Genomic DNA, 24,651 nt, shown 5'->3' on the forward strand with positions numbered 1-24,651 from the left:
CTCCTACAAGTTAGATGCCAATAACACTCTATTTGCTCAGATAACTGGAGTGGGCGATAGAGTAATAGCAAACATGGATCGCAGGTTGGGTTTTATTCTAGCACCACACGAGGGTCTAGGTTCTGCACATGCAGGGGTTACGGCGACAGTTTCATTACTGAAACAACGCTACTGGTGGCTTGGTCTAACAAAGCAAACTAAAGATTATGTCTTGAAATACGACATCTGCCAGCAGATGGAAGTCTCCACCATTACACGACCAGCACAGACACCGTTATTAATATCAGACAAACCTCTCTCATGTGTTTATTTGGACCACCGTGGCCCCTTGAAAGAGATGGGGCCTACAGATATATCATGGTTGCAGTGGATTCCTGTTCTAGATCCCTATGGGTGTGGCCCCAGCGCTCAGCTGGGGCTCGAACTATTAAAAAAAGACTTGCAAGTCTTTATAGGGAGATATGCAATTGACACATTACATTCTGACCGTGGCCCTGCGTTTAGCTCTAGGGCTTACAAGGAAGCCATGGGAGGTTTGGGTGTAGCATTGCAGTACTCCTCTTCGTAGCATCTGAGGGAAATTCGGTAGTGGAAGGAAAAAAACGGGACTTAAAGCAATTTTTAACAGCTAGAGTATTAGGTTCAGGTGGTAGTGGAGTAAAACAGTTGCATGGAGTGCAAAGAGCATTAAACAACATGCCAAGAAATTCTCTAGGGGGTGTCACTCCTTATGAGATACTATTTGGGACAAGAATGTGGGTACCTGATCTTGATTGTGAAGGCACAGTGGTGGATGAAAAACCTTTTGACATCCATAAATGTTTGGCTGTTTTACAGGATCTACTTGTATCCAGGGCACTACAAAGCAATGTCCAGGTAAAGAGGACCGCCACTGGGGAAGTCAAGACAGTCACTGCAAGACCTGTCTGGGTCCCTAAAGTGGGGGATCTGGTCAGAGAGAAAATATGGACGAAAAGGAATTTGGGCCATCATATAGAAAACCTTTACCTGTTCTGGTCAATAAAGGAACAAGAACTGTACTTCTGCCACCTCTTGCTGGAAAAAAAGAAAAATGATACGTCTCTATCCACCTGATCAAACCACATTATGTGGCCGATACTGAATAGTAGGCCTAGTGGACTCCTGAGTAACCGATGCTCTCCTCTCGCTACTATACAGGAAGTTTAAACAGAGAGACTCATCACGTTTGAATAGTCCCCTGCACGGAATGATGGGCTATGCAATAATTCCGCGGAACTCGTTCCTCTTGAAACTGAAGTTCAAACTCACATTCAAAATCAAAAGGAAAGACAAATTTCAATTCGACCAAACACAGATGTCTACATCAACATGCCTGAGCAAGAGCAATCTACAGGTTCCACAAGACCTCTGGAAATACCGAAATTTGATTGAACTGCATCTGGCTATTTCATCGACTTCAATACCTTCTTATTGGATCCAAGTGAACCTGAAATAATGCCAGCCAAAAAGGCTTGTCACCAACAAATTAAAGACGTTCTCATCTTTTTTTTAAAAGACATACCTGGTATCACCTTGAATAGAACTTTGGGTAATGACCGGGATACTTTTCTTTCTTTTCTGGATAAGCTTAGTAACTGTTTTTAGCATGCTTATAAATGGGACTTATCTTCGATAAAGCTCTGCTGCACCAAAAGAGAATCTTATTTTGAAACCTATCATCTCATTAAGAACAAAGAGACATGTTATCAGTGAACATTACAGAGGTTCCTATGCCTGATGGTATAGTATGGAACAAGGTTGATTATGATATATTTGGTCCGACCGAACTTTTAAAATTACCACATTTATTTAAAATATCAATGAATGAAATTATTACCTCAAGTACATTTTTCAATGGTTGGGTTATGAGACTGTAAATAATAATATGTTGTCTGATTTGGAAAAATCTGCTGCCTTTTCTAATAGTGAAATATTGGAAGCCACATCAGATTTTTGAAACAATGTATTGCTATCAACATTATGGTCATCATTTTCTGCATAAATATGCTAATCCCAGAAATGTTTTTACATGCCACCAATGGGAACATTCCCAACACCGCCGAAAAGCAGTTCAAAAACATTTGTACAGAAATGTCCATATTTTTCTGGGTTTACCATGTCGGACCCAGCCTCATATTATTATAAGGTTGCACCAACACCAGAACAGAAAAATATGTTGACAAACACCAAACAGATTTACTCTGCTTCTTTTATTACCCAGTTGTCTGAACAAGGTTTTGACTTATGGAAGGAGACTATAGACTTAAAATCTGTCTGAAGTACTAGAGACTGGCAGGTCCAGTGAACAGAAGCACTATTACAAGCACGCCTCATTCCTCAGCAAAAAATGTTTTTTAATGAAACTGTGCAACAAACTACCTGTCTTGGAATAGCCAAAAACAAGGATTTGAACTCGCCTCTGTTGCCAACACCATCACGCACCGAGGGTAACAATACATCACAGGAAGGAATTACGCTAGAGGACATCATGCAATACAATAGATCAGACCCCAATTGGAAGGGGTGGTTGATTTGGCCCACAGACACCAATAGATGTCAGGAAAGATTCAAGGATACAGCCGAAGGGTTTAGTTTAGTATCCACAGGCCAGATCCATGCTACGTACAGAGAGAACACCCAGAGGTAGTGACATCATACAGTATTGGGAAGTTATGCCTCGATAAAAACCTCAACAGTTACACAGGTGAAACAACACTTATCCTTACTTACAGAGGATGTGGACCTACTGGAATTTTTATTGGGTCCCAGAAAGCCACGTCAAAAACATTTCTTAAATGCTGTCTATAATGAAATCTGGAAAATCTCCCAACAAGAAGCAGCGGAGAGACTACGGGAAATGGATAGGATTATCTTAGAGAAAGCCTTATACTTAGTTAACAATGGTATGACTATGTTAACTTACAGGATATATTCACTGGGCAACATGGTATCTTCTGCTATATATATATACTAGAACAGGATCTGTCCATACTACAGCATGGGCAATCACAATTGCGTTCTATTATATTATTGAGCTGGACGCTGCAATCTTTGCCCGCAGGCTATGTGCCTTGGCATTTCATCAACAGTACGTCTCTGTTTTCTGCATACAATCTAACTGAAAAACAGATGCAAATGGCCCAAAGGGGAGCAAAATACATAATGCTGGGTATTGAAAAACTGGACAGATTAGCTTTTACAGTGGCAGTGTCACCATCCACAGAATGGTCAATCTATGGCAATATAACTCTACCGGTCACAACTTTCCAGTTTCAATATTGCCTAGAAAAAAAGCAGACAGGCAGATATGAGGAGATGGTTAGGGACTTCATCAAGGAATCTTTGGAATTACTGTACAGATTTTGATGCCAGAGTGGGGATTTAGAAGTGTTTCTAAGCGGTATAAACTGTGAGAACGCTTTAAGTGGATCACTCATTTGCCAGGATATATTACTGCATGGGGCCTGAAATGGTTCAGAAGCAAATTTATCCTGTCTCTTGAAGGGTACCCCGGCAGACGTGATTATTCCAATGTTCAGGCTACGTTAAAATAGGAGTTACTTGATGCTGAACAATCAAGGTTGTTGTGGGATGCTTCCAGGTATCGCGCATCTGGAAACCATGAGCTCCAGGGTTACTTGCTGTATGCAAGTATTGTTTCCACCAACACACACGGTCAGGTAGGCGCCCTTATGGCCTTCACTTAATGTTTCTTTAATACGGTTTGATACTTTGAGCAGAATGAACGCCATGCTTCTACAGAATACCGTGCCCTTGACCTCCACTCGAGAGACTTTTGATCTCCATATCGCAAGGTCCTCAGCTGAGATACAGGCACTCATATGAATGAACTGCCCCTTCCATTTTGCAGAAATGGTAAATCGTATCTTTAACATGTCTGATACAAAGGGCATCGTCTACCTATTTAAGACCATAGGTTCAGGACTATTAAGCACCTTTCAGACAGTACGCTGAGTTATACCAAACTTTATACACTCCATATTCGAAAGCATTTTTAGAGAACTTCCGCTTATCCTGTTTCTAATAGAAGGTATCTTGATCGTTATTTTTCTGCAATGCAATGGGCTTCCCAGGAGATGGAAACAGTACTTCTCGAGCGAAAATACCGTGATCGAATGGTACAACATCTGGGCATACCTCGCCTACGGGAACTAAGTGCTTCTTGGTTCTTGTCAATTAGACCAGTCTGGATGGACTGCATCTTACCTGTCCTGCGATGCCTGTTTTGCGGAGAAGAATGCGTGTTGGATCTCTGTCTGACACTCCCATCATGTGCGCAACCGGACGTTGATGCTTTACTGGACCCGATAACGGCCCATGTTCTGCAGTGTCCCCAGCATATTCCATTGTTGATGGCAGCATTCCTAGTGTTCCGACCCCACTCACCTGAACACACAGGTACTAAAGGAGCGAAGATAGCCCGATCCACCCCTTGTCTAATGCCTTAGCCACTCGAACAAAAACAACAATGTTCACACGAGAGAAAAACGCATCAGGGGGAAAACCGGAAAGGATGATGAAAAATGCGTAGGGACATTCATACGGCCATCCTCTAGACTGCAGACATACTAGTCTTCCATAAGCTGCAGCAAAACAAGAAAAACAAAACAAGAAAGAAACAGTAAATGGAAAATAGGCCCATAGAGAACAATAATGATCTAATACTATGCCCGATCAAGAACTTTGCCCTGATACATCAAAACATACCCAGAAAAGGATCAAGCGTCTCCAATAAGTAAGGAATATCCAGCGCCACCAAGGAATATAGTTATGTCTTAATGTCACTCTTCCTGGAATGTCCTATAACACTCCATTCCTCCGGGTAGAGCAGGGAAAAAGAACACCATGAAGGTGAACAAAAACCCACTCATCAAAATGAAAGACAACCAATGTTGACTTAACACAAAAGTCTCTAAAAGTATTCCCGGTGCACTGAAAAAACAAAAGGTATTCCTTTTGTGGGGCAAAAACTTATCTCCTTGAGTCTACACAACAAATCCACTGATATTGCCTCAAAAAGTCTCTTTGAGAAGTGTAGCGCAGAACCAGTACTACAGTCTTATTTGTATAAGGCAAGTCTGCTCCAGCCGGAGACAGACATAGTCCATCCTTGTGTGACGCTGAAAACAAGGCAAAAGACAGCAGGAATCCAAAATGGCTGTGATCCAGATGTGCAATAATCCTGTGATCCAGCGAGGCAAGACAAGGCACCAGCCAAAAAGACAGGACTCCAGGACGCCAAAGCCGAAGTACTTCCGGGGCCAGAAACCGGAAGAGAACCCAAGCAAAGAAGGAAGGGGAGGAGGCCCTTAAATACTACCAGAAGTCCCACCCCCAACCGTGGCCACACTACTGGCAACAAATCAGGGCCAAAAGAAAGAAAATCCCACCCGCATAGCCCCGCCCACAAATCCCGCCCGCATCTACCGCCCAAGCATCCTGCTCGTAGTTCCCGCCTACAGATTCCCTCCCACAAAGTCCCGCCCGCAGAGTCCCGCCCAGAAAGTCCCGCCCGCAGAGTCCCGCCCAGAATGTCCCGCCTGCAGAGTCCCGCCCGCAGTTTCCCGCCCGCAGTTTCCCGCCCGCAGTTTCCCGCCTGCAGAGTCCCGCCCGCAGAAAAAAGAAAGCAAAGAAAACGCCGCAAACAGACCGCAACACCTAGAGCCACCACAGGTAGTATCGACTCCTGTTGATATGGACATCGGCTCCTCCTCTGACACCCAGGCCTTGGATCCCGCACAGGCTGCCCCAGCATCGTCTGTGGACAGTGATGGAACAAGGTTTTGGAGAAAAGAGACTTACTCACAGAAATCTGTTCGTTAAACTCACTAACAAGTTATGAATAAAGTTTTGTGAATACTAATACGCATTTACATGAACATTTTTGGGTTAGCGAAACTTGCGTATGGATGTACTAATACAGAAAACAATGAAGAAGGACTAATACCGCTGTAAACGGGAAATCTGTTTGCACATGCGTCAACTACATGTACGTAGTATGACGAGGTAACGCTTGGGGGGAAATTCTAGCGCATGAGCAGAAGCTATTAACATGGCGGCTTAAACTCAAATGCATAGCACCTGCTTACTTGAAATTAGAGAGAGCTATTTTAATAATGCTAACGCAGGGATATGTCTAATACATACATTGGGATAGAGTAGAGGTGGGTGGTATACAGTGTAACCACTTATTTTGAGAAATTAACATCTGTCTTTTGACTTTTATCATTAATGCGTATTTGGGTCTTTTTCGCATAACTGAATGAGCTGAATGACGCAAAGTCCGCCATGCCCACTAAAGTGAATTCATGAAGGTCAATAATACAGCAGTTGAAATGGAGCCAAGATCGAATGCTATAGCCTGGGAACGGATGGTGCAGATTTCAACAATGAAATATCCTTTTCACCATAGTGTCATTAATGTTTCAACAGTGATACATGTAGTGTATGAGAATTTAATTTATGAATAAAAAATAAGGGGTTGTCTTTACAAACAATGGTTAACTGAATTTAGTGACCTGTAAGCATGGTGTGATGAAGACCACCCTTTGCCGGACCAATCAGATTTCGTATTTCACGATATTGAAACATTAATGGGTGGAACTTGCAGAAGGAAAGGAATAATTAAGATAGTTTTGGTTAGTTAGCCAGAACGGAGAATGCTGAGAGTGGAGATCGGAGAGTGCTGAATGCTGGGAGAGATGCTGATGCTGTGAGTTGCTGATGAAGAACTGATCGTAGAACCTGAAGCAGAAATTTCTATCCTAATTTAGTTGGGTTAGATTTGAAGATCACAGAAGAATCTCGAGGAGGAAGAGAGTGTCAGAGTGGGGTGCATCCCAACCGTCGGTATCTTAGTGAGGGTAAATATCTTGTCCTGATTCCTGTCCTGAAGTCTTTGTTTCCTGAATCTATCTCAGGGGACCCCCACCAGCCCTTTGGCTAGGGGGTTGGTCTTTCAACCCCTCCTTGGTAAATATAATTTTCTGTTATTTGCCAATGTTTGATCTTTTCTCTCTGTCCCCTCCCTTTGCGACATCAGTTATTGCGTGAGTCAGAGATAAATACATTGTGTTTATTAATTGACATTTTCTTTCCTATGAATGATGGTGACTGCACTGTATTGAGACTGTTCACATGCATCTAAATTTTAGATAAAGATTTGAAAAGTTCTTGAGTCTGTGGTGATTTACTTAAAGTATAGAAAAGTTAGTTAATTATCGCCATCAACTAGATCCAAATAATGGTCCATTGACCTGAGGAAAGAACTTGTTGATCTGTAAAGGGTTATTTGAAATTGAGCAGAGGTATTGAATAAACTAATCCTAAACAGTTTTGTGAATTTTTATAAAGTTTGACCAAATCCGCGGTTTTAACTACTGTGAGCTTTTATGTGCCCAGATGAGTATGTGGTAGTGGAGTATCTGTTGTTGGTGAACTGCTGGATCAGTTTTCTGGTAGCAGAGTTATGGTTATTATTGACTAGTTTGGTGATAAGTATTGATTATTAATTATCGATTTATGTTTAACAAAAGAGTAAGGGGGTCATTAGGATGTAGGGAAGATCGCCACCAACCGCATGGTGGTGGCGATCCGCCCTACATCCATCCCCGCCCACCACCCATTTACCCCCCGCCATATTAGTATGTACCGCGGCGGACGGGAAGACCGGGCCGAAAAGGGTTTAATATGGTGGCGGTGTCTGCTAGACACCGCCATCCATATTAGTATGGGTGCGGAAACATGCCTTTCTGTGGCGGCAATGGCACTCGGATTCTGCTTTTGGGGTCCCGTTGCGGGCCCCCACGGTATTGGGGGGGTGGTGGGGTGCAGATTGGGGGTACCTATGGTACTCCCCAGCATTGTCATGGACATGGTGGCAGGCACCTCGGGGTGACTGTCACCTAGTGCATGACAATGCACGCAGTGCATTCCCAGCATTGTGGCGGGCGGTGCTGTGAGCACCACCCGCCACAATGCTGGCAACGGTGGCATCCTAATAGTCGGGGCGGGACCGCCGCACCACTGGCGGTCGGTCCCAGACCCGCTAGAGTGCTTGCCATCCTAATGGCCCCCTAAGTGTCTTCTTTTATGTTGTCTAGAAGCACCGGTACAGTGGATTCTTGGGTTTCCCGGGAATGGAATTTTTCATAGCGGGTGGTGACAGAAGCCATAATGCAGAAGGTTGCTCGTCTGTTGTCGTAATACTGAGAAGCTACGGAGGGCTGGCAGTGTAACATTCGGGATTATATTGTAAAAAAGTAGAATGTGAATGATAGCAGAGGGTGTTACCAGAGGGACCTAAGCCTTATTTCCCAAAAGGGGTATCACTGAAGTAGAAACAGGTTCTCCCCGAGCTTGAATGAAGGGTAAACAGTGGTGTTACTTGCAGTGAAAAGAGGTACTTAATTACTTCAGAATAAGTTGAATCTATTCTTTATTTAGGGGAGCAGACAGAGTAGCGCTGTTGTTTTGTTGTTACTAACTAATTTTATTAAGAAAGTTAAAGAAATAAGTTTTCGTATTACTTTGTAAAGGGAGGGTAAGTCGCAGGAGTTATACTGACGTCACAGAGAGCCTCGCTGGGATTGGTCGAAGCAGCGGGCGTGAGAAGGGAGCAGATTGTAAAGGAAGGGTCAGTAGTGAGGCGTAATACTGACGTCACAAAAGGCTGCGCTTGTATTGGTTAGACGAGCAGCGCAAGCCTGAGCTTTGATTGGTCGCTAAGATAGAAGCCTTGTTAAGTTTGGTTGAAAAAGAAATTGTCTGCCAAATTCTGATTTGATTGCTGGTGTGAGTTGCGTACGCAACAGAGTTTGAGGGTTTACGGAAGACTCTTTCATATATTGTTCGTCTAGAATGAATGGAGAAAAGAGGAAGATGTTGTTAAAAAAGAAAATTAAAGAATTACTTTAAGAAGTATAAGCCTGTGTTGACTAGAGAGGGAATTCCTATTCCGTCACCAAAGACGCCTGCTTCATTTATGATGATGGAAAGAGGATATCATACTTATGTATGGCTGGAGAATTGGATAGATTATACAAAAGGTGATGGTGTTCTAGCTTTTCCAGAACATGGTACGTTTAATGGGAGAATTCTTCAGAATTTGAGAATCAGAATGAATGATTTAGAACCAAGACCTATGCTAACTCAGTATGAGGCTTTGGAAGAATGGGAAACTGAGGCATTTGAACAAGAGAAATTCAGAGGTGGTAAGAGATTTAGAGGATTGTTATCTAGATATCCATATGAGTCATGTGAGGATCAGATGAGGCAATGGAGAAGAGCTATGGTACCAGAGGGTTTATATCCAGTATTAATGGCTGAAGAGCAGTCTTGAAGCAAGTGTAAGGAAAAGACAACACACATGAATGTGGCAGGGTATGGAGAATCAGATGATGAATTGTTGGAGGCTATTTTAATTAAAAACACTCTACCATATCAAGAGATACCTAGTAGGGTCACTCAGAGTGCTCAGTTGTTTCTACAGATTCTTCATGATACATCAAGTGCTAGAGTGTTACAAGATAGCGAGAGATAAGCTTTTAATAAAACTAGAGAAGAGTTAGTACAGAAAATAAGTCAGTTGAACCTAAATGCTGAAGCATTGACAGTGCCAGTGACAATTGGTCCTGTGATCCCATTGTATGGAGATAAAAAGAGTAGTCTGAAAACACAAAATGTAACAGTTCCTTTAGGTAATTTTAGAAAAGAAATAGTGATGTCTGATGATCAGGTCAGTGAGATTGATTCAGTTCTTTCTTTAATGGATCTTCCAATTATGGAACCCTTAACTGAACTTCCAAAGAGACTTACACCTGAAAAGGCAAAATAAAAGGTGTCTACTAGCCCTAGTTGAAAGGGAGGTTCAACAATGGTTACTCCTGAGGATTTAGAGAGATGGGCACAGGGTATAGAAAAACGAAATTCACAACCAAAGGTTTTAGATATTAGCAGATTGAAAGTGGAGTTAGAAGACATGGTAGCTGGTAATGTAAGCACAGAAAGATTGAACATTTATAGTGAAGACAAATTGTTGTTTTTGTGTAAAAGCATAACTAGAAGAGCAAAGATTTTTCATGAGAAGGTAACAGAGGTTGCTTCAGAGATTGGAATAGATATAGAGAGATCAAAGTTGTTGCCAAAATCATATTGAGTGGAGTTTATTGAAAATGATTTAGAAAGTATAAATACTTCTGGTAAAATACTTCAGATAAAAGAATTAATTAACATTTTGAGAAAATGGGGAGACATTGATAAATGGAGAACTAGATGAAGAAAGAAGAAAGAGGAAGCACCAGCTAAAAAAGTATTGTCTGCATTTCCTTTTTTTTTTCTTTTTTTTTAATAAATGTGTATTAGGACATCAAAACACAAAAAAATAAGAACAATACAACAAATACAATGTAAGTAAGACTGTGTCTGATGCCCCACTTTTATGCTTTACCCCCCGACCCTGGTGGATCCAGCTTTCTGGAAAAAACAAGCAAATCTAAACTCACATGGTTATATACCGTAAAAAAACAAAACATAATCATATCTCCCGGACTGTATGCTAATCCTTGCTTAGCCAAAATGTTTCCCCTTTTTCCCTTGCCCGTCTACCCCTTCTTTTATACATGGAGATCTCCCAATTGTACTTAGATAATAATTTTCTAAACCAAACATGTTCTGAAGGGGGGTTAGAATTAAGCCATGCCGTAGCCAAACACAAATGAAATACAGCCATTGCAATAAACACCATTTTCCTGTCGGCTTCTACCATAACTTGATTAGAAATCCCCAACATTATAGCCTGGGGAGTCAGTGATACTGAATAGCCCAATATAGATTCCAACCGTCGTTCGATTTTAGACAATACTTGAGAAAGACCCGGGCAAGTAGCAAACATATGTGTACTATCCACAGCCAACAACCCACACCGCGAACAATGTATCCCTGAAATGCTCCCCCATCGGTGGTTACGTGCCGGGGATACGTAGAAATTACACCAGGTCTTAAAACATTGCACCTGCAAATTGAGGTACACGTTGTTTGACTGAGCATCAGGGAGTCCTCACACTCCCCCTGTCCAGCTTGTAAACTTGTTTGCCATCTATCAAAGTGCCTGGCGAGATCATCTCCCATTCTTTCATTAACTAATTTGTATACAGCAGAAGTCAAAGGATGGTTACTCTTGACTAAATCTAATAATGGGATTCGGTTCCGATTAAAGCATCTTTTGGCCAGAAAATCCCGGATTTGTAAATATTTAAAGATGTCTTTATTCTCGATGCCAAATCTTTCTTTATTGGCGTCAAAGGAGAGCAATTCAGCACCACATATAAGATCCCCTATATACTTGATCCCTCTTTCTGCCCATCTTCTAATATATACGTCGTGAAAGATTTCTGGAAGTAAGGAATTATTAACTAAGGGAGACTACAGATGGAGCCGCCCAATCTCAAAACTTTTCCTGACTGCGATCCAGACTTCATAAGCGCCTAGCAAAACCTTAAACTTAACCCTCTAATAATATGCTAAATCTATCTGCCCCATGAGGAGACCCCTCGCTTCTTTCCCATAGATTAATTGGTAAATTGAAATTTCGGGACCTCCCGAATTGCCCCCGTTCACCAGCTCCCCCATATGCTTCAGCGTGATTGCCCAGTAACATATTTGAAAGTTGGGGACGGACCATCCTCCCCGATCTCTTGGCAAAGTCATATATCCAAGTGCCCGTCTTGGGCGCTGCCCCACCCATAAGAACCACGACACTACCTGGTCAAACTTCTGAAACCACATCTTGCTAAATTCCGAAGGAATAGCTCTGAGATAGTATAACATTTTTGGAAGGAAAATCATTTTGATGACATTGCATCTTCCGATTAATGTCAAATGGAGAATATTCATTCTGCGGGAGTCAGATTTAATATTACGTAGTAGTGGTTGAAGATTCAACTCTACAATGACTTCAGGATTAGAGCTTATCTCAACACCTAGATACCTGGCATTAGACACAATGCGCTGGTCTGCTAGTACGACCTTATCATTAATTACTATTTGCGTCTTGCTATCATTCAAGTGATAGCTGGAAATCCTACCGAATTGTAAAGTTCCGATACCTATTTCCTCTAATGCCTGATGTGGTGCAGAAGTGGTGATAGCTAAGTCATCTGCATACCCTAGGATTTTCACATCTCCCCCTCGGGCAGAAATTGGCTGGATTGTCTGGTTCTCCTGAATCAATCTTATTAAAGGATCAATATAGACAGCAAATAACAAGGGAGAACAAGGGCACTCTTGTCTAGTGCCTCGCATTATATTGATCTCTCCCGACTGTGTTACCATCAGTGCTATTTTGGCAATTGGATCCTTATACGTACTTTGGACTGCTCTTAAAAATCCCTCCCCAATCCTGTAATGCTACATAGCTGCCCATAAAAAAGGCCAGGAGACCCTATCGAATGCCTTTTCAGCATCTAATAACATTAAGGCCTTAGGGTCTCCTGTAACCTTAGTATAGTCAAATAAAGTTATTGTCTTACGTATATGATCTATAGTTTCCTGACCAGAGACAAAGCCTTGTTGCTGAGGAGAGACCATTTTTTTTATTACTGATGACAATCTATTTGCGAGATTCTTAGAATACATCTTAACATCATTATTTATCAGTGTGATGGGCCGATAGGCCCCCAGATCCATAGCCAGCTTCCCTTTCTTTAAGAATATAACAATCTTTGCATACCTCCAAGATACAGGGGGAGGTTCTTCACACTGTATCAAATTAAACATTTCCAGCATAATTGGTGCCAACTGTGTTCGGAAACTTTTATAGAATTCGCCTGGAAGGAAATCCCAACCACTTTTCCAGATGGCACTGAATCTAAGGCACTAACAATCTCTCCTAAATTAATCGGAGCATCCAGCATTTCACAATGTTCGTAGGCCAGATGATCCAGTTTAACCTTATCGAGATATCTAGTAATTTCACCCTGCAACCCGGATATATCTCTGACATCTTCAGAATATAGCTTCTGATAGAATTTCTGAAAAGCAACGAGAATTGCACCTGAGTCAGTCACTAAGCCAATATCGGGATCATTAATTCCCGTAATCCGGGTTTGTACTTCCTTTTCCCTCACTCACACAGCTAGGGTATGCCCCACCTTTCATTGCTCTCATACAGTTTTGTCCACCAAGCAAGATATCTTCCTGCATCCTTAGCAAAAGAGATCTCCGTTATAGCAGATCTTGCAATTAAAATCCCGGTTAGAGCCATTTCGATGTCCCCTCCCTCTGATATTGCCTTGACCAGATTTAACTCAGCTTTAGTCAGCTACTCGTACAGATCTTCTAACTAGTTTCTCTCTTTCTTCTGTACCTCCCACCCAAACTGTGTGGTCTCCCCCCTAATACCTGCCTTCAGGGTATCCCAGACATTCTGAACACTAGTGCTACCCAGGTTCTCATTAAAAAATCTGGTGATCCACATATCCATATGATCTGTATACAAGTTATCACTCAACAACGTCCTGTTAAAGGTCCAGCTAGACACACATTTCTGGCATTTAATATTCACTTCCAATACCAGAGGGTTATGGTCGGGCATTACCCTGGGAAACTTCACAATTTTACTGCCCTGCACCAGACTTTGAGAGATAAAAAAATAATCCAATCTTGAATGTGATTGGTGCGGAGCAGAATAGTAGGTAAAACCGGGATCTTGGCCTTGAGTTAATGCCCAAATGTCCACCAGCCCGTGCAACTCCTTTAACTGGCTAAGAGATCGAAATACTTTCGGCTTACGGCCTTGATATATTATTTCCGGGTGATTAGATATTGCACAGCCAAGATTAATATTAAAATCCCCACACTGTATAACCGGCACTGGCCAGCCCACCAATTCAACTCTCAGCCAATTATACAGTTCAGGATCGTCTAACACCAGACCATAAACAGAGCACAGTGTAAACAAGCTATTATCAATTGAGCACTCCGTAATTACCTATCTACCATATTTATCGGAAATGGAACGAGAGAAGTTTGCCACGCCCCGACGGGCAAATATTGCCACCCCCCTTGTCTTGACCTCATGCTTAGACCATAAAATCAACTGGAAGTCCATTCAACTCCATGATCTTAATTCTACTGGCTTCGATGTGGGTTTCCTGGAGGCAAATAATATCTGCCTTCAGGATTCAAACATCTTCTTTTATCCTACGATGTTTCACAGGGTCATTTAATCCACAAATATTGATTGTGGCTATCCTAACACATCCCATAGCTTATAGTACATACACCAATAGACAATGACCCAAAACATAAAAAAACATTCCTAAACACCCCCAACAGATTCCCTTAGCCCTTCCCTTAAAATGGATCCACCTACCCCCCTCCCATCCCTCCCCACACCCATTACTAAGGCAGAAAAGGTCCTCAGACCCTCGTGATGCCTCCCATGTTGATGCGCCCCCTTTCGCTCCCCGACCTATGACGAAAAATAAGGAGCCAAGCCCTACCATCCCCCCTCTGCCACCCATATTTACATTCAGTAGATCATTCAATAATCTTATACATTTGTCCCTCAAAAAAATAACCAAAAAAACCCTTACAAGGCCTTTTCATATTCTTTTTTTTTTTTCCTTTTTCCAGATGAATAGCCTACCCCCTACCCAAACCACCCCTGTTGGAACAAATGGAGAAGTAAAGACATAGAAGAGAGAAGGAAAAGAAAGAGTCAAAACAAGACGAAACCCATGAGCCCGAAGCTTTCAAACACAACAATGGCTCGCCTAGTCACCTGTTATCTCCTTTAAATAGTTCCCTGCCTGGATCTCAGAGGTGAAAACCCTAACCCTCTTCTGATGTATAACTTTCAACCGAGCGGGTTTCATCAGGTAAACTTCACAATCAAGTTTCTGAAAGGGGGAGATCAGCTGCCTAAGTCGCCATTTTCTCTCAATGGTTGTGTGACAAAAGTCTGGTCGCACGAAAAATGTTTGTTCTGCTGCTACTTTCTTGGCATCCGGCCAGGCCTTTTCAAATATTGCTTGCCGCAATAGAAAATTCCCCAAAAATATCAGGATTGCTCGTGGTTTTGGGTCCGAGCCGGGACTGCTCTTTACCATTAATGGGACTCTGTGAACACGCTGGATCTCAATCTCCCAGTTCCAGTGCGAAAGTTCTGGGAAGGTTGATTTGAAGAGCCTGAGCACAAAGCCACATATATCCCCACCTTCAGCTTTCTCTTTGTTGTCTATTTTCAGACTCTTCAAGTTTCCACAAGATGTCCATCATTCTGGCATCATTGGCAGATGTTTTTTGCTCGGTCCTTTCCAGCCCAACCTCTAATCCTACTACACGTTCTTCCAGGGCCGTAGTTAGTGCCATGACTTCAGTACAAGCTTTTATGGTCTTTCGGATAGCCCCCTGGATTTTCTTCATCGGCAATTGTGCTCTTTTATGCTCCTGGCGAGCCTCAACTTGCATTGCCTTGAGAGTTGCATAGATTAGGGACATTGAGGGAACCTGTTCACTCTTGGTTCCTGAAGCACAGAGATTTTCCTCCTGAAATCCAGGTCCTATGCCCCCCTCACCTCCTCACTTCCAGGATTTGTAGTAGAGCAGTCCCACTGGAGATGGGCATTGGGATCCGAAGTAAACTCTCATGCCAGGAGCCTGTGTGCTTTTTCCTCCTGACACGACTAGAAGCTTGTCTAAGCATATCAGCAGTTGTGGGAGCACTATCCGTGTCACTATTGTCTGCAGAAACAGCTACATCTGTATTATCCAGATCACTGCCGATAACATAGTCTGACTCTTCAGCCATGGAAAAAAGTTCTCTCCATCCGGGGTACCTGGTACTTTGTACCCTCCTTCTTGCTGCTCACCAAGCACATTATGAAAATCGGGATCATCCCTCGGGCCCCCCTCTGTTTCTATCCTAGCCGGTGACTCAGATAACATAACAGCATGAGACTCCACAGCCTCCGGTATAATAAACACACTGTCTGTCCCAGATACAATGTTGCCGGATTTGCTGGAAGCAGTAGCGGAGTTACTAGGAGCAACAGTAGCAGTAACAGTAACAGATGAAGCTGTAGTAGAGACAGAGCCTGTACTTCTTAACTGAACTGGCGTTCTCTCAAGATGTGGCTTGGACTGGTAGCTCGGTTTCCCACTTCCGCCCCTCTCCACTGCCTTCTCCCCATCCCCCTGCTCGGAGATGGGAGTCGCTTCTGGGTCTTTCACTGTGTTTTAGTGGCCATATTCACCTTTACACTTGACGCCCCCTCCTTTGGAGCCACTCTGCGAGGTGGCATCCTACTCCGGATAGCGTGCTCTCCCAGCGGCTTGCCAGCAAACAGCGTTCGCCACAGCCCCAGCGGCTAACATGCTCGGCTTTGCGGAACCCGAAGGCGGAGTTCCGTTGAGCGGTGCCAAATCCTGCACAGTCCGGGAAGGAGAATCATTCGGGGGATCAACTGGAGGCAGGTACGGCCTTTACAGGGCGCAAAGGTTCAGGATTAGCAGAGTGCTAAGTCTGTAGAAAACATTGAGCAAACAGAGCGGTCGAGGAGGAACACCCGTGCAGCTCAGAAGCCGCCATCTTTCCTCAGTATTGTCTGTATTTCCAATGAGAGAATCAGAAAAGATTGAAAGGGTATGTCCAATGAGGGAGGTACCTGGCGGTTGATATGTTCATGTTCCATGGAGTAGACAGGATATTTTATCATTTACATACGATTTTCCAAGGTTGAGAGAGAAACCTGTTGAATGGTACAAGCAAGTGGAAAGGTTTGTGAAAGTTTTGAAGGTATTGTTGAAAGATTTGGATGGTTTATTTGACATTGTGGTTCCGCCTGATTTATGGACGGAGTGTAAGATTAGGTTGATTGGCTGAGAGAGGAGTATGCAATATATTCCAAAACAGGAGCCCCGTCAGAAGAAGTGACCGAGTGATTACTTTCTTAAAAGGGAAAATCCCTCCTAAGGAAACAGATTGGGTGAAAATAGACAGAATGACACAATAACCTAAGGAGTCTGTTCATGCTTATTATGAGAGGTTGTTACAGGTGTTTAAGCAGTAAAGTGGCTTTGAAAATATTGGTAATAAGGATAGGGGACATTTTGTGTATCGGTTTGTGTATGGTCTGAAACCGGATATTAGTCAGATGATTCAGCAGCACATGTGCTGGCAGAGCAAGTCAATTGATGAAATATTGAAATATATGAAATATTACAGCGACGAAATTGAGGCAAAGCACAGAAAATTAAAAGAGAAAATTATGTGAGCACAAGTGAAGTTGGCAGAGCAGCAAGAAACAAATGTAGTTGCCCAAGCTGAAAATCAGATAAAAGAGCAGAGTCAGAGTGAACAAGTGTTGAATGGTAGTAAAGGAAGAGCACACATGAGTAAAGAGGAAGCAAGGAAGAAATGTCCTTGTCATGCGCGCCGAAAGCATGGACATTGGATGAACGAGTGTAAGAATTTTCAGAATAATAATGGTGCAAATCAAAATTTAAATCCGCAAATGCAGAATAAAGTGGTTGTGAACCAGCCAAAGCAGCAACAGGTAGTTACTCCACAGTATTAGGTGCCACAAGCTCCAACGCCAAACCATGGGAACATTCAAAAATACAGTGTGAACACCGGATTTCAAGGATAAATTGGTAAGAAAAACCCTTTGAAGAATGATGAAGATGACTGAGACTATGTGCAATGACGGTGCCTGAGGTGGGAGGAAGAGGAGTGCGTGCTTAGCTCATCCTTATTTATTTATTTATTTATTATGCAACTTATAACGCGCAGACTAAACCCGAAGGTATCAAGGCGCCTATCAAAATCAATGAACAAAATATACAGAGCCCCACTAGGGGTATGCACGTGTAAAGAGGTGAGTCTTAAGCGCGGATCTAAAAGTTTGCAGAGAGGGACTGGATCTTACTTCCAAAGGGAGGGCATTCCACCACTTGGGTGCCAGGAAGGAGAAGGCCTTACCTCCCCATCTTGCCTTTCTGACACGAGGTACAGAGAGGAAAAGTTTGTGACTGGAGCGAAGATTCCTACTGGGGTTATGTCGAGAAAGAATGGATCCCATGCTTGTAGGGCTGGGTTTAGCTAACGCTTTATACACCAGACACATGGATTTGAAAAGGATCCGGTATTCGACGGGGAGCCAGTGCAGTTGTTTTCGGGCTTCAGTGGCAGAGGCACGTTTTGGTAGGTCAAGAGCAAATCTCGCTGCTGCGTTCTGGACCACCTGCAAGCGCTGTAGGAGACTCTTATTCAGCCCTGCATACAGCGCATTGCAGTAATCCAGTCGCGAACCCAAAAGAGCGACAGCAAGTTGCTTTCTTGCCTGGGGTGACAGAAAGTGCCTGATTTTCCTCAGAATGTGGATAATCCCCCAGCAGGTCGAAACAGTCCTGTTGACCTGTTGGCACATACTAAGGTTGGGGTCGATCATAACACCCAGGTTTTTTGCTGATAAGGTGGGCTCGGGACATACGCCCAGCGAGCTCGGCCACCACTCCGCCGACCAGATCGGTTCCTTTCCTCCAAAGACCATCACCTCCGTCTTCTCCCCGTTCAGTTTTAGTGAATTGTGGATCATCCACTGGCCAACTGCCATCCTTGCCGGTAGGTCAGACAGGTCTTTTTATTGATGGGAAAGTTGAAGGTAGTGGCATCACTTTTCTATTGGACACTGGTGCTACCAGGTCTGCTGTGAGAACAGCAGACATCCCAAACCTACCCCTCTCGGGAGAGACTATCCAAGTTGTAGGAGTATCAAACAAACAGATTAGAACCCCAGTTATCAGACCAATGTAAGTGCATATTGGACATTTTAAAGACATGCATCGATTTGTGGTGTATGATTCAAGTCCAGTGAATTTGTTAGGCAGACACCGACTGTGCAAGATGAACTGCACAATCTATTGTACTCCTGATGGTGTTGCTTTCCAAACGCCCGATGAAGATATTGTGTATAAAATGTTGGTAGCTAAGCAAGGGACGGAAGTAGATAATATGTTTTCATTAATGACTGAAAATTAATTGCCAGAAGAATTGAAAACCACAGTAAATCCAGAGGTGTGGGACTTTTCAGGAAAATATATAGGGTTAATGACAAATGTTGATCCAGTGAAAATAGTGGTGAAAGAAGGTGCAGTTTATCCAAACACGAAACCATACAAAATGAGTCCAGAAGTGAAAGCAAGAGTTGCTCCAGTGATTGAACAGATGATTGAGCAAGGGATTCTGAAAGAAATAGTAGGGAGTCCTTGTAATTCGCCAATTATGGGACTTAAAAAGCCTAGTGGCAAGTACAGAATAGTGCAGAATTTGTGAAAGATTAATAAGATTGTAGTGCCTTGTTGTCCGGTGGTGCCAAATCCAGCAGTGATACCTTGGAATGCAAGTTGGTATACAGTGATTGATTTGTGTCAAGCATTCTTTTCTATACATTTGCACCTGGAAAGCCAATATTTATTTGCTTTCTGCTTCGGAGATCGTGGGTTGGCATGGTGGAATTTAACTATGTCGTCCAGTCAGAAGAGGAGTGGGTGTTATATTCCATATAGGTACCCTAATATAGGCGTAGGTAACATCGTAACCCTTCACCTATATTCCTCCCTACATTAGATACATAACAGTTTATAGGGACTGACCTTTTACCTAGATACGACACTGCATTCAGAACACAGGTATTCCCTAGTTCCAAATTGTATACATTATGCATGAGGATTCTTGGAAGCACAGCAGGACTACCATCTCCTGTATAATATCTATGTACAAAGTTCATTCATGACGTCATCCTAAGTCCGACAAAGTAATACAGCGAGGTAGGAACCCTGGGGAGACCTACGGGTATAGCTACAACACATCTTGCAAAGACAGATAGAGGAGACCAGGACTTCCCGGCCAACACACTAACGTGAAGACGCTGAGGTTCCTGCATGCAGACACTCCAGCTCACAATGGTTTAACATCCCTGTCGGGGTGTCCAACCCAAGAACAGGACGGGGTCCCGCAGTCTCTCACCTCAGGTAATGGGGTTGACTTTATCCTAGAGGGATTATCGGCTTAACACCTGCACACATGCTAGGTACACATAAGTACATCTAGTTATGAAGGCATCGTAGGAGTGCCCATCTTTTTATTTTCATGTATTTTATATACTCACATGTATCCTTGATTATAGTAAGATGGTAGAACTTTACCATCTGTTTACTTTCATAGTACTTCTAATCATTTATCCTGTTACTGTCTAATGGTTGTTGCAGCTCATCTATTTTACACCAGAATAACAACTGTTCAATAAATACTTATTGAAAACGCCCAGAACGTTTATTCTGTGTATCTCTTTGAGACTAACTAAGTAAGCACGAGTGACTGAGTGAAAAATAGTATATGTTTTCCATGATACTGAGGTGTTGGACCTGGCCCTTTTTGGCTAAAGTTCCCTAAACTTTTTGCTTTCCCCTAGACCTTTTTTTCTGACATAGTGTTGCCAACTTAGTTGCTTTGGGCACTTTGCCACTGCTGATCAGTGTCAAAGTGCAAGTGTTCCCTGTGTAAAGTGTAATGGTAATTGGTTGTCCATGATTGGTATGTTTGCCTTACTAGTAAAGTCCCTATTAAAGTGCACTATGTGTGCCAGGGCTGGTAATGCAAATGCTACTAGTGTGCCTGCAGCACTAATTGTGCCACCCACACAAGTAGCCTTAAAGAGAGAAACTCAGGCCTGCCACTGCAGTGCCTGCATGCAGTTTGGTAAACTGCCATGTTGTTCTGACAAGTGCACCCACTTGCCAGACCTTACCCTTCCCTTTCTATGCACATCAGACACCCGTATGGCAGGTCCAAAGTACCCCTGGGCAGGGTGCAGTGTATGTGAAAGGTAGGACATGTACTGAGGTCTATACCATGTCCTGACAGTGAAAGACTCTCCATTTAGTTTTTCACTTGCCCATAGGACAGAATGGGGAGGCTGTGTAATATGTTTTCCAGCCTATCTTCACAAAGGCTTAAGATAGATAGGTGAAGTTTAGTATGCCTGAACTCACAATGTAATAACCCCTTCTTTTTATGAAGGTGGTTTTTGCATTATGTGTTTAGAAACCACTCTTTTAGAAATGGCTGGGTTTGTGTGCTCTAACATTTCTGTGTGTCTCTTCCTGGTTGTGGATTGACTGTCTGGATGTGATAGGATCTGGGGAATGTCTTGACCCAGGAGAGGAAGCGAGAAAGCAATAGGCTGACCTGCATCGGGAGTGTAGGGGGAGGAGTAGCCCCTAGAGGTGAAGAGGCCTGGGCTGCAGTCTAAAAAAACAATGGCTCCACCCCCTGCTGAGTGATTGAGAATCCAGACCCCCACGAATCAAAGGAAAAAGGTGTCACTGGCAGGGAGGCATCCAGAACTGGGTTAAACAGGGGTCAGTGCCCCCTGAACACAAAGACTTCAAAGACATTTAGGGGTATAACTATGAGAGCTGAAGCCCCTAAACATTGGATTTGGATTGATCAAGACTGAAAAGGATTGAAACCACTTTGTGGTCAAGAGGAAACTCTGCCAAGGAAGAAACAGCTGAAGAGACTGAAGGAAAGGACTGACCCTTGCTGTGTGTTCTGGGGTTGGCCTGCAGTTTGTTGTTTTAACCAAGGAAGATGCTAAAGGGACTTTACTGTGTGCTGTGTCCCTCTGTGTGAAAGAACGTTGCTGTGCTGTATCCTGAAGTAACTTAACCCCAAGGGCCCGAGGTGAGCTGGCTCCCTGTTGTGGAAACTCAGGAACACAAAAGTTTCCAGAAGTGTCTCAGCAACACTGTGTGTGTGTGTGTCTTTTGCAGCCTGAGACCTTCGTAAGCCGTGCCATGTGATCGTGGGCACCTGGAGTCCAATTGTGTGTCAGCGACGCTGTGTGCGTTTGCTTCGTGAAGCTATCCATTTCCCTTGAAAGATCTTTACACACAGCAAATACACAGGAAAACAGACAAGACGGTAGCACAAACACAGGTCTACGCAATACTGCAAAATGCTAAAGGTAGGAGTAATACAGTCCAGTCCCCAGAGAGAGCAGTTAATGATCCTCATGGGGAGTTCAATTTAAACCCAGACCAATGGAATCTGCTTCCCAGCTTACTCAGTAATAAGAGGAGTAATTGACAAAAGAAAGACTACGCTCAATCAGGAAGTATACACATGCTATCTTGGAATATAGCTGAGGCAAGGAAACTACTCGAGGAGGGCCTCCCTCTAAAGGAATGGGCAAATTGTGACATAATTGCATTGCAAGAGACATGGTCACAAAAAGATCTCCCGATAGCAGGCTTCATCCATTATACAGTAGCAGCAAAAAAATGTAAGCAATATGGCCGTGCAATAGGCGGACTGATAGTCTACGTATCTACTGCTCTAAAAATTAAAATTGAACAGCTGAAATCTCCTGACCCTAGCATACAGCTTATTAAATTCTCGGATCAAAACACAGTTAATAGAAAAACGATAATATTGATTAACTACTATACACAACCGAAGTTCAGATTTAAAAAGGAAATAAATGCTCTTTTAAGCAAAATAATTTCAGGATTACGCTGTACCGAGACCACATGGTGTATAATAGTGACTGGAGATTTTAACTCTAACTTGATATACACGCCGGATGAAGAGGAAATCTAGACAGCAGATAACACATACTGGTGTGTTCCACAGCAATCTCAAGTTGGGGTGAAGGTTCGTAAGGATCGATTGGGCCAGCAATTAGTAACAGATCTCGAATACCAAGGCATGCGAGTGCTTAACGGAAGGACAGAAGAAGACCACCCGCCGAAAAAAACATACTATGGCCCTAGGGCACAAACAATACTTGATTTTACAATTATAAGTCTTTTATTAATGCCATTGCTGGTCTATTTTTACATATACTATACCCCCTTTAGTGATAATGCGTTTCAATGCATTAATTTCAACTTTCAGGTGGAAAGATTTCAATTCAACAAAACATCAAAGGGTCAAATAAATGCAATTAACTTAAAGCGTATTATATGGACAAATACAAACAAAATGGAGTGGTTCTCAATAATAAAAGATACCTTGGCTGAATTGGCAAATGATTCTACGAATAAGATTCAAGCCTGGTCTCTTTTTGTAGGCAAATTAAAGAGGAAAATGAAAGCACCAAAGGTGAAGGATAAAAGATATTATGCAATTACAAATCTCCATAGAGAGGTGCAAGATCTAAAAAGGGACTTAAAAAGAACACAAAAGAAATTACAATCAAAACACACAGAAGGGACTTCATTGGAGACATTTCGTCTATTACGAAAACAATATTAAAAAGAAGATTTGGGAACTCAAAAAAGAGAAAACCAAGAGTTTTTGGGCCAAATTGATTTTCAGCATAAGGCATCCAAACTCGAACAAATGTTGGCATATGATAAATCAACTGACTAGGCATCGAAACATCCTAATGTCAAACGTTCAGGAGCTGGAATGGGTCAACTTTCTTTCACAGAAATTCAAACAGATGTCACCAAACGCTCAAATGGAACAAACTAAAACAGTAACTGCAAATAAATTACGGGTAATGGATGAAGGCGACTGTCAATCATTACCAACAGATCTGAGTCAATGACTTATGCAAGACCTAGGCCCAGTACCAAATCACCTTGATTACACAGCTGAGGATAGAGCAAACATAATAAACAAAGGCAAAAGCGATGGGGCTCCAGGCCCGAACGGCATTCCGCAAGCGATCTATAAACACGATTCTGAATATTGGAGCTTACATTTAGAGAAGCTCTATGCTGATGTAGAGATTAATAATCAAGTACCCGACAGCTGACAAGGATCGATCATAACCCCCATTTACAAAGGAGGAGAAAGAACAAACCCAACTAATTACAGGCTAATTGCCCTACAGGGATGCGTACTAGCCCTGCATCTATTTAACCTGTTCATACCAGATCTTTCTGGGAAACTAGACAGTACCAGCTCCCATTCTCTGAAATTAGGCAAGTTACAACTCTCTCATCTTGCCTATGCAGACGATATTGTGCTATTGAGCTTAACTAAAGTAGGTCTGACTAGGCTCCTAACTGAACTCTCGGATTTTCTGTCTACAAATAAGTTGGAACTTAATTCATCTAAAACAAAAACCATGCTTATTACCACTCGACTAGCCCCACAACACAACATCTGGCTAGAATGCAAACAATTGGAAAAAATATCCAGCTGTAAGTACTTGGGATACTATATAGATGACAAGTTATCCCTACGTGACCAGAAAAATTATATGACACAGAGAGCGGGGGCCTTAATATTTGCGTTTAGGAAATGGCAAAGAAGCTGGTAGGGCCATCTCTAAGGCCACTTCTGACGATTATCTCTGGTAAAGCACAGCCAACCTTATCATATGCCAGCGCAGCCATGCACGGAAAGGACTCGGAAATACTTAATAAATTAATAACAAAAATCTATAAAAAGGTTCTTTAAATTCCCACGACTGCTTCACCTGCGCAAATGCGATTAGAATTCGGATTAATGAACAAATCACTGGGCAGACTTTACACTTATATAAAGGTGTGGTATTGAATCAAGCAAAGCGGAGGAGAAAACAGCCT

At 42.7% G+C, this 24,651-nt stretch overlaps 1 long non-coding RNA gene across 1 annotated transcript in view; it reads left to right on the forward strand.

Annotated features, from left to right (window-relative positions):
• LOC144827177 (uncharacterized) overlaps positions 1-24,651 on the forward strand; it is a 44,842-nt gene that overhangs the window by 18,625 nt on the left and 1,566 nt on the right. The gene's annotated exons all lie outside the window — the stretch shown is intronic.

The sequence above is a fragment of the Lissotriton helveticus genome, chromosome 4_1, assembly GCF_964261635.1.
Source record: "Lissotriton helveticus chromosome 4_1, aLisHel1.1, whole genome shotgun sequence".
NCBI lineage: Eukaryota > Metazoa > Chordata > Amphibia > Caudata > Salamandridae > Lissotriton > Lissotriton helveticus.